This window comes from Helianthus annuus, chromosome 5 (genome assembly GCF_002127325.2).
Source record: "Helianthus annuus cultivar XRQ/B chromosome 5, HanXRQr2.0-SUNRISE, whole genome shotgun sequence".
In the NCBI taxonomy this organism is placed as follows: domain Eukaryota; kingdom Viridiplantae; phylum Streptophyta; class Magnoliopsida; order Asterales; family Asteraceae; genus Helianthus; species Helianthus annuus.
The window spans coordinates 64996250-65006389 of NC_035437.2; the positions used below are offsets into that span (position 1 = coordinate 64996250).

At 36.4% G+C, this 10140-nt stretch overlaps 1 long non-coding RNA gene across 1 annotated transcript; it reads right to left on the minus strand.

Moving 5' to 3' along the window:
• Positions 1–9349: 9349 nt before the first annotated feature.
• Positions 9350–9729, minus strand: LOC110938902. Its single transcript, XR_002591801.2, has 2 exons — positions 9618–9729; positions 9350–9544 (listed from the first exon to the last, which is right to left on the minus strand). It is a non-coding gene; the product is annotated as an uncharacterized LOC110938902 (long non-coding RNA).
• Between the last annotated feature and the right edge of the window lie 411 nt (positions 9730–10140).

A 10140-nucleotide genomic window follows, 5' to 3' on the forward strand; every position in this document is an offset into this window, starting at 1 on the left:
GAATATAAAGATATACCTTTAAACCAGCACAACCAACATGGAGCTTGTTACAACTTGTGAAGTTCGGAAACCGGGCTCCACTGACTCAAACAGAAAGCTAGGAACCTCTCGATCGTCTTCATTAACCAGGCAGCGGTAAGCGAGCACTTGCGTTAGGCATGGAAACAACCTGCCATAAAATGATCCTGGCACGCCCCAAACATAACAAAATACTACAGGCATTTAATCAATCATATAATGTACCATAATGTAAGCAAATACTACTAATAGAGTTGTTAAAAGAATTTTAATACATATTAAAAAGCTCCCTACTGCAAAAAAAAAAAAAAAAAAAAAGACACGAACTGCAATATCGGCATCTTTTTCATCCCCTTTGCTATTTCAGATCACCTTGAATATATCCTCCACCCTGAATAACGATCAAAACAAGACCAATATTTCACCCGTTTAAAATTAAAATTAAAATATTTGTAAGGTCAATCCGTTTATTACAATATGCTTACAACCTGCCAACCCATTCAAAATTTGATTACGACCCGCCAACCCATTCACAACTTGATTAATAAAAAATATTTTCTAAACATGTACTACTTTATCAATATGGTAGTCAACATTACCTAAACGTGGCTATCATCATATGTCGGATACAATGATTCAATATCTTCTGCAAGTCCTTCCTCGATATCATTCTCGTTTTCATCATCTGGATATGCAAAAAGAGTAAAATATTAATTAACATTCTATACATAGTGAAGTCATAAATAGAATGAACTTAATACCTTCTAAATCAAACAACCAATCACGGGTGCATAGCAAAGCCTCAACATTCGATGAGAGTAATGAAGATCGATATTTACTTAGAACCCGACCCCCAATACTGAAAGATGATTCTGAGGCAACGGTAGTGATTGGGATGCTCAATATATCACGAGCCATGAGAGACAATTGAGGATATCTCCCTTGATTATCCTTCCAATACTGTAAAATGTCAAGTTCTTCTTTTCTATTAAGTCGATCCTCCTCCAAATACATGTCTAGTTGTGATTTTTTTTTCGCGACATTCCTAAATTCGCCTGTAAATGACTCGAATCCATCCATATCATCAGATGTATCAACACAAATATTTGAACTCCCGGCTGTTGAAGAAGTTGTTCTTGACAAAACACCATACTCCGTATCATATAGCTTATGTATCGCTTTGAAAATAATATCCAATTTCTCTTTACATACTTTCTCTTTCATGTTAAGCTTTTTGAAAAAAAAACTCAACAAGCTCAAACTTATATCGTGGATCTAGAACAACCGCAAAAGATAATATCATGCTATAGTTTTCCCAATATTTATCAAATTTCTTTTTCATTTCTTTTGGCCATGTCACTTATCACCTTATCAACATTGTCCATCTGATCTTCAATACACTTTTGAATCTTCCACACATTATAAAAATATAAGTTGGATGTAGGATAAGAGTTACCAGAAAACAAAGTTGTGATGTTATGGAAGGGCTTCAAAAATTTTGTGATTGTTTCCACCCTTGTCCATTCCTGCTCTGATGGGAAAGTCTTATACCTCGAATCAACAAGTGCTAGCCGCTCATATGCATTACGATAGGCCAATGCACTATCGAGCATGAGATAGGTAGAATTCCATCTGGTTACAATATCTTGACGCACTTTTTTCCCGCATTGTAATGACAGTTGGTGTACACATTCTGCAAACTTGTACTTTCTATCAGAACTTCCTCTAACATACTTCACCGACTCTCGAACCTTTTCAATGGCCCCTTCAATCACCTTTAATCCTCCTTGAACAATAAGATTTAACACGTGTGCACAACAACGCACATGCGTAAAATCCCCATCACAAAGTAAAACACGATTCAAACGAAAATGACTGTTTAATCAATCTACCAAAACATCATTATATTTGGCATTATCTACTGTGATCGTAAACACATTTTTCTCAATACCCCAATTTCCTAAAAAATTAACCAAGTACTCTGCTAAAAGTTTGCCACTGTGTGGAGGTGGTATAACTTTAAAGTTTAGAATTTTTTTTCTTAGAACCCAACTATCATCAATATAATGAGCCGTCAATGCCATATATCCATCAGTTGTGATAGAGCTCCATAAATCAGTGGTCAGGCATATTCTACTAGTTATCTTTTGCAACTTTTCTTTCAGTTTTGTCTTCTCTCTATCATATATTTTTAAAACATCCGCCTTCGCCGTGTTTCTTGTTACGGGAGTCACATCTCGATGTAAAAATTTATGTAAATCTCGTGTCCCCTCATGTTCAACATAACTAAAAGGATAGTTGTGTTTAATGATGGAATATGCTAATTTTTCCCGATACATTGCTTGATCTAAAGGAGCACGTCTTCTTGGTGGGCCGGGTTCATCAATGTAGAAACACTTAGGTATGTGACGTTTCATAGTAGTTGTTCCCTTGTTAGCCTTAAACACCTTTCCACAACCATTACAACTCGCTTTCTTAATCCCATCTTGTCCAGGTGCTATTTTCTCAAAATAATTCCAAACTACTGAATGGTCTTTACTCGAACTGAATGAACTAACTTCATCTTCGAACTCGGGATTAGTCGACATAATTTGTCTCCTACAAATAAATAAACGCATATACTCTATTAATCATTCTCCATAGAATCAATGATAATCGACTAATTCTAGATGATAATAAATTTTCAAAAGTAATCTAAAATTTTCAACAATTTTGATGAACCCAAACAGTTGACTAAGACCGCCCGTAATGGGGCGTTTTTAAAAAAAAATAAAAAAAAACGCTCGAAAACGCCCCAACCCATTACACCCCGGCGTGATTAAGCGTTTTTCGACAAACAATTCCACAACTAATTTAGCGTATAAATCTAGGTTTTCATAGCCAAATTCGGATCCGCTAAACCTAAGCTCGCCTAACTCAAATCAGCAATCAAGTAAGCTAATCATACATAAACAGATAGCGATTACATAACAATTTGACAGCTAATTAAGATGCAGTAACATTAGATCTTCAACAATATAGATCATAACTTCGTAATTAAGTGTAAGAGATTATAGAATACCTGTGAAAAACAGTGCAAATAATTAGTGATGAGGTTCAGCAGGACAGAGAGATGTAGCTATGGCGGTGATTGAGAAAAAATGGGGAAGAAGAGTTATTTTATGGTGTTTGATATCGTCGTTCTTGTGAGTGAAGGAATCGATTGTGACTTCAGGGTTGAATCCACGACTGATATCGCATTCCCATATGCGTTTTGAAATTTTAGGGTTAGATAGTAAAAACCCATCTTGACCCATGTTAAAATTTAGATGGGTATTTTAAAACCCATCCTAACCCATTATGAGTAAATCCCCGGCCCAGTCTAACTTATTTCCTTTTTTAAAGAGGCCCAAAATAACCCAAAATATCATGGTTGGGTTTTTGTTGCCACCCCTAGTAAGCGATCTAAACAATCGCTTATACTTTCAAACCCGACCCATTTGGTCGATCATTAGGATCCGACCAAACACATTAGATGACATAGTTGTATAGGGAATAACCTTCCAAGGTTACACCTTATGGTCACTTCGTTTAAGTAGTTGTATGATAGGTAGTTTATATGCCTTAGGAAAATTACCAAAATACCTTTTTACGCATAAATTCATTTTAAACATATGTAACCTAAATTTTGACATCTAAACTGATTAGACAACAATATTAGACATGTTAAGGCATATATTACTTATCATAGGACTAGTTAGGCGTTCCGAACGTGTTTTACGCGAACGACGCGTTAAAGTAGCGTAAGCTACCTAAACGGGTCATAATGGGTCGTAAGCACTTAGGATAGCTTTCATTTTAGAATGTAGGCTTTGTTAAGCCATATCATATGAGTTCCAACACTCATTTGGTTTACGAAACCTTATTCTATCCGATCTCCCGATTTAGGTCCGGTTATTTACATGGTTACCTATATTAGGTGCCGTTTGATTCTGTGATCCTTCTAGCTTTGCTTGGTTGTTGTTCAAGACTTCTAAGCACCCTCAAGTGAGTACATATTCCCCTCTTTTACTGTTTTCAAACTGTTTTGGGGTGAAACACATGTGCCTACTTGTTACTTTCGTGTTTTCCATGTTTTCATACTATATACTTGCTATGTTCATTAGTACACTATTAGTACATGATTTCATTATGTTTTTGTGCTATGTATGTTCATTTAGTGCATACTTAGTACATTGTTTTACATTACATTTTGTTGCATATGCTCATCCAGCATATGGACACATTGATTACATTTTGGACCATTTGTAACTATTTGACTATGTGAACCGTTGTAACCATTTGATTATGTTAACCTTTTGTAACCGTTGAATTATGTGAACCGTTTGTAACTGTTGAACCGTGTGAACCGTTTGTATCCATTGATTGACATGAACCGTTGGGTTAGGGAAGTGATTAGGTAACGGGGCGGGTGTAATGTGCTAAAAGCATGGTCGATACGCCGCTGGTACTTCCTATATATAAGTGCTTTTAACACATTATATATCATTGCGTCATCTAGATCACTTGGGCAAGGTTATCAAAACAAAGTTATACTACAAGGTTTTTCTAACGATATATATATATATATATATATATATATATATATATATATATATATATATATATATATATATATATATATATATATATATATATATATATATACTAGTCACTTACCTGCGCGATGCGGCGGGAGTGGTATCACTTAGGTTGGTGAGTTTAGGGCTATCTACGGGGATGTAGTTTCCAATGTGGCTTGTGACGACGATGGTGGTAGTGTAGCAGAATGTGATGGTCGGTTGAGGCCTTCTTCAGCGGCGAGAATCAGCGATTTGCGGCGATTGGTGGTTTCGTGATGGCGTTTGGTGGTTATTGTGCGACTCAGGAGAAAACAAAGAAAATTGTTTGATTCTAGTTATGTTACCTGAAATAGACGGACTACCTAGGCTTTTGTTGGTTCAAATTGTGATACAAATTCACAAATAACTAACATTAACTACTATATTGTAAGATGTACAAAACATAGTCAAAAATTTCCCAAACAGTCTTAGGTTTGTAAGAGTCCTTAATCTTGAATTCCTAAGGTTTGGAACTGAAATTTGTCACAAAATAAAGGATTTCCTTCAATTAGTTTCTTAAGTTCAACCAGCATCATACCTCGAGCAGATTTAGTATCTCCATATTTGGATAATTGTTCATTCTCCCTAAAGTAGTGATCTATAAAAGTCAGTCAGCAAAGGCGCGATAGATGATGCTTAATACAAAAATTAAAGTAAGATAAATAAGTTCGTTTCCAGACAAATGGTTACAAACAAATCAATCGAGTCGTTAATCAAATGATTAAACGCATAAACAAAACAATAAATATGAATTTGTACGTTCTGATACATATCTACTTAGAGGTGGCAGTTTTTTTATTTTTTTATTAACCATGCCGCTGCGCTCGTTGCGGCTGCCCTCACCGCGCCGCTGCGGCTGCACTTGTTGCGCTCGCATGCTCACTGCACCGATCAAATTTTAGTAAAGTACACGGATGGTAAGCCAGAGACAACTGAGGTGATGGCACCAAGCAAGAATGACACAGTGCTGAACACTGCTGTTCCCTTTTACCCTGCATATACCAAACAAACTTGCGATTAGTTTATGCACAGCTATTCATAATCATTTTATCATGAAATAAGGATACCTGAACAAATGTCTCGCTCGACCAATAGTTTCCCTTGACGCATTATGCAAGGTTCGCTCGGTCCAACAACTCAAGCAAATGTTTTCTATGTTTTTTAGGGGGAAGATGGGTGCATCTCTCCACAGGGCATACAAGACACAGGTCATTGGCGGAAGCCCGCCAAATTTAACATATAAAGTTTTTTTATATGTTAAATATGGCGAGCTGCCGCCAATAACCTGTGTCTTGTATGCCCTGTGGAGAGATGCACCCATGTTCCCCCTTAAATGCAAAGAAAACATTTGCTTGAGTTGTTGGATAGATTACACAGGCTCAGTTTTTGCATCATAGCCTCAAAACACTTTCAGTTCAGATAGATTACACAGGCTCAGTTTTTGCATCACAGCCTCAAAACACTTTTAGTTCAGACAGATTAAGAACACAAGGTCAGCTTATGCATCATAGACTCAACACTTTTAGTTCAGACAGATTAAGAACACAAGCTCAGCTTTCGCATCACAGCCTCAAACACTTTCAGTTCAGACAGATTAAGAACATTTGGACGGAAGATGTATAACCTTGTAAAGGGTAAAAGGGTTTGTGTTTTCTTGTTCCTTAAGAGTTGTACATTGTGCATTAAGTGTTTTTTCAACACCTTGTTCAATTACCATCTTGTCCTTCACATATGTTTATTAAGGATATCATTTGGCAAATCAGGCATTAACTCTTTTTATAAGTGAGCCGTTTGCCTCGAATCGGTGGATCTCTCCACAGGGCATACAAGACACAGGTCATTGGCGGCAGTCCGCCAAATTTAACATATAAAGTTTTTTTATATGTTAAATATGGCGAGCTGCCGCCAATAACCTATGTTTTGTATGCCCTGGGAGAGAAGCACCCATGTTCCCCCTAAAATGCAAAGAAAACATTTGCTTGAGTTGTTGGATAGATTACACAGGCTCAGTTTTTGCATCACAGCCTCAAAACACTTTTAGTTCAGACAGATTAAGAACACAAGGTCAGCTTATGCATCATAGACTCAACACTTTTAGTTCAGACAGATTCAGAACACAAGCTCAGCTTTCGCATCACAGCCTCAAACACTTTCAGTTCAGACAGATTAAGAACACAAAATCCGGAGTACACAACAAGAGTAATTTGCCACGAAACTTAAACAACCTTTAAGTCTCTATAAATAATTCAGGGATATCTACACTCTACTCACACTTTACAGCCTCAAACACTTTCAGTTCAGCTTTCTCTCAATGCTCACACATCTCACAAAACAACATCACATCTCACAAAAAGGGATGCCAAAAGCAGGGAAGTACAATCTACAGGAAAAAGCAACACTTTACTTTTGTGTGAAAGACAGCTTGCTTGCTGCAGTCTCTATAATATATCAACACTCTTCCATACACTGTTTGAAAGACAGCATGCTTGAAAGACAGCATGCTTGCTTCAGTCTCTATAAATAATTCAGGGATATCTACACTCTACTCACACTTTACAAACTCTCAACTACACTCAACTGGAAGACTCAGACATGTAATTGAGAGATGAACACAACTACGGGTAAAGCCATGGCTGCAACACACGGTTGCAAAGTGAGAACTATGCAACCTGGATATTGCCCCGCCAAGATGCTACTCGGATCTTCTATGTACCCTCAAAATACAATCATCATCACAGTCTATTGTGTTATGTAACCTCGCTTTAAAGCATGATGTACAAGAGTATTTTTCCACTAAACTTAAACAACCTTTAAAGCATGACCTAAATATCATAATTATCACACAACCATGACACTTATCAGTCCCAAAAATGAAGGAAAAGATCAAAATATAACAGAACAAAGTAATATCAAAACTACAAAAACAATTTATCCTTTCACTATGTCATATCTGAAATTAAGCTAACTATCATCACCAAAAATACAAATTCAAATATCACAAAACTTTCAACCTAATTTGAAATAACCGCATCTACTAACAAATCTACATCAAGATTAAAGATAAATCAACATTTAGAACCTAACCTGAGTCGATTCATCACAAAACACATGAGAAAATCCTTCGTAAACCTCAGATTTCGTCCTTCGAACATCCGTCAACCGCTTCACCTGAAAAGTAAGAATCACAAAAGAACATGGTAAGATATCTACTAACAAATCTACATCAAGATTAAAGATAAAGCAACTTATCAGAACATCAAACGGATCCCTTGTTCAAATCTGTGGATCCCTTGCCAGATAAAACGGATCCCTTGCCAGAGAGAGAGAAGATCTGATGTTGTTTTGTGAGATGTGTGAGCATTGATAGAGAAAGCATATGGTGATCCGTGTGAAGTCAAATGGACGGTCCCGATCTTGATCCGTGTGAGAAAGTTTAACAATTGGACGGCAGATGTATACCCTTGTAAAGGGTAAAAGGGTTTGTGTTTTCTTGTGCCTTAACAGTTGTACATTGTGCATTAAGTGTTTTTTCAACACCTTGTTCAATTACCATTTTTTTAACTTTATCACACGGATCAGACATGTACTTTTAGATCTGTGAATCTGTGATAATACTTTTACAACTGGAAGACTCAGACATGTAATTGAGAGATGAACACAACTACGGGTAAAGCCATGGCTGCAACACACGGTTGCAAAGTGAGAACTATGCAACCTGGATATTGCCCCGCCAAGATGCTACTCGGATCTTGTATGTACCCTCAAAATACAATCATCATCACAGTCTATTGTGTTATGTAACCCCGCTTTAAAGCATGATGTACAAGAGTATTATTCCACTAAACTTAAACAACCTTTAAAGCATGATGTACAGCTGTTTTAAGCACAAGAAACACATATGTAACCTCACAGGCTCAGCTTATGCATCATAGCCTTAACAGTTTCAGTTCAGACATATTAAGAACACAAGCTCAGCTTATGCATCATAGAGACGACAGGCTCAGCTTATGCATCATAGCCTCACTGGCTCAGCTTATGCATCATACCCTCACAGGCTCAGCTTATGCATCATAGAACACTTGGGAAACATCCAAGCCATCTAGGTCGTATAACTTAGGACCTTAGTCCGACAACCATCAAACTCTGCCATCTGTCCGGCCCTTAGAAACACCTTTGTCTTACTAATCTGCATTTGACATATAAACAAACAAGTAAACATTAAAAAAATTAAAAAGGTAAATCCTAACTAAAACATCGGATGTAGGAAATAACCGCATCTACTAACAAATCCACATCAAGATTAAAGATAAATCAACATTTAGAACCTAACCTGAGTCGATTCATCACAAAACACATGCGAAAATCCTTCGTAAACCTCAGATTTTCACAAAACCATGACACTTATCAGTCCCAAAAATGAAGGAAAAGATCAAAATATAACAGAACAAAGTAAAATCAAAACTACAAAAACAATTTATCCTTTCACTATCCCGAAAAATGAAAAAATATATCAAAACATCCCACAGAACAAACTAAAATAAAAAGTACATAACAATCTATCTTTTCACTATTCCATATCTAAAATTGACCTAACTATCATAATTTTCATTGAACTACAACACTTATCATCCCCAAAAATGGCCTAAATATCATAATTATCACACAACCATGACACTTATCAGTCCCAAAAATGAAGGAAAAGATCAAAATATAACAGAACAAAGTAAAATCAAAACTACAAAAACAATTTATCCTTTCACTATGTCATATTTGAAAGAACTTACAACAATGCAAGAGGGAGATGTGAAAAGCCGACAAAAATTTTAAAACCTTGATGTGAGAGCCGAGAAACAACGCAAAATCCGAATGCAAAGAGTTGATATATTCTGAAATCGAAGTAAATAGAAGTTGTTAAGTTGATGTTTTGAAAGTAGGATTATTCAACTGAGATAAACTTACAATTTCAGTTGAGTGTAGTTGAGAGTTTGTAAAGTGTGAGTAGAGTGTAGATATCTCTGGATTATTTATAGAGACTGAAGCTAGCAGTGCTGTCTTTCAAACAGTGTATGGAGGAGTGTTGATATATTATAGAGACTGCAGCAAGCAAGCTGTCTTTCACACAAAAGTAAAGTGTTGCTTTTTCCTGTAGATTGTACTTCCCTGCTTTTGGCATCCCTTTTTGTCAGATGTGTGAGCATTGAGAGAGAAAGCATATGGTGATCCGTGTGAAGTCAAATGGACGGTCCCGATCTTGATCCCTTTTTGTCTGTAGCATAAGTCAAATGGGTTAAGATCAGTTAAAAAACAAAAAGCAAAAAAATAACAAAACACATCATAAAACACAAAATATAGTCAAGTTTATATTCTCTCAGTAGCATAGCATGTTAAAAATTAATATTCAAGGCTTAGAAATTACCAAAAAAGAGCGAAAAACCGACTGAATTCGAATCTCAGCCCATTCTTGACACTAATGCTCCGTTAG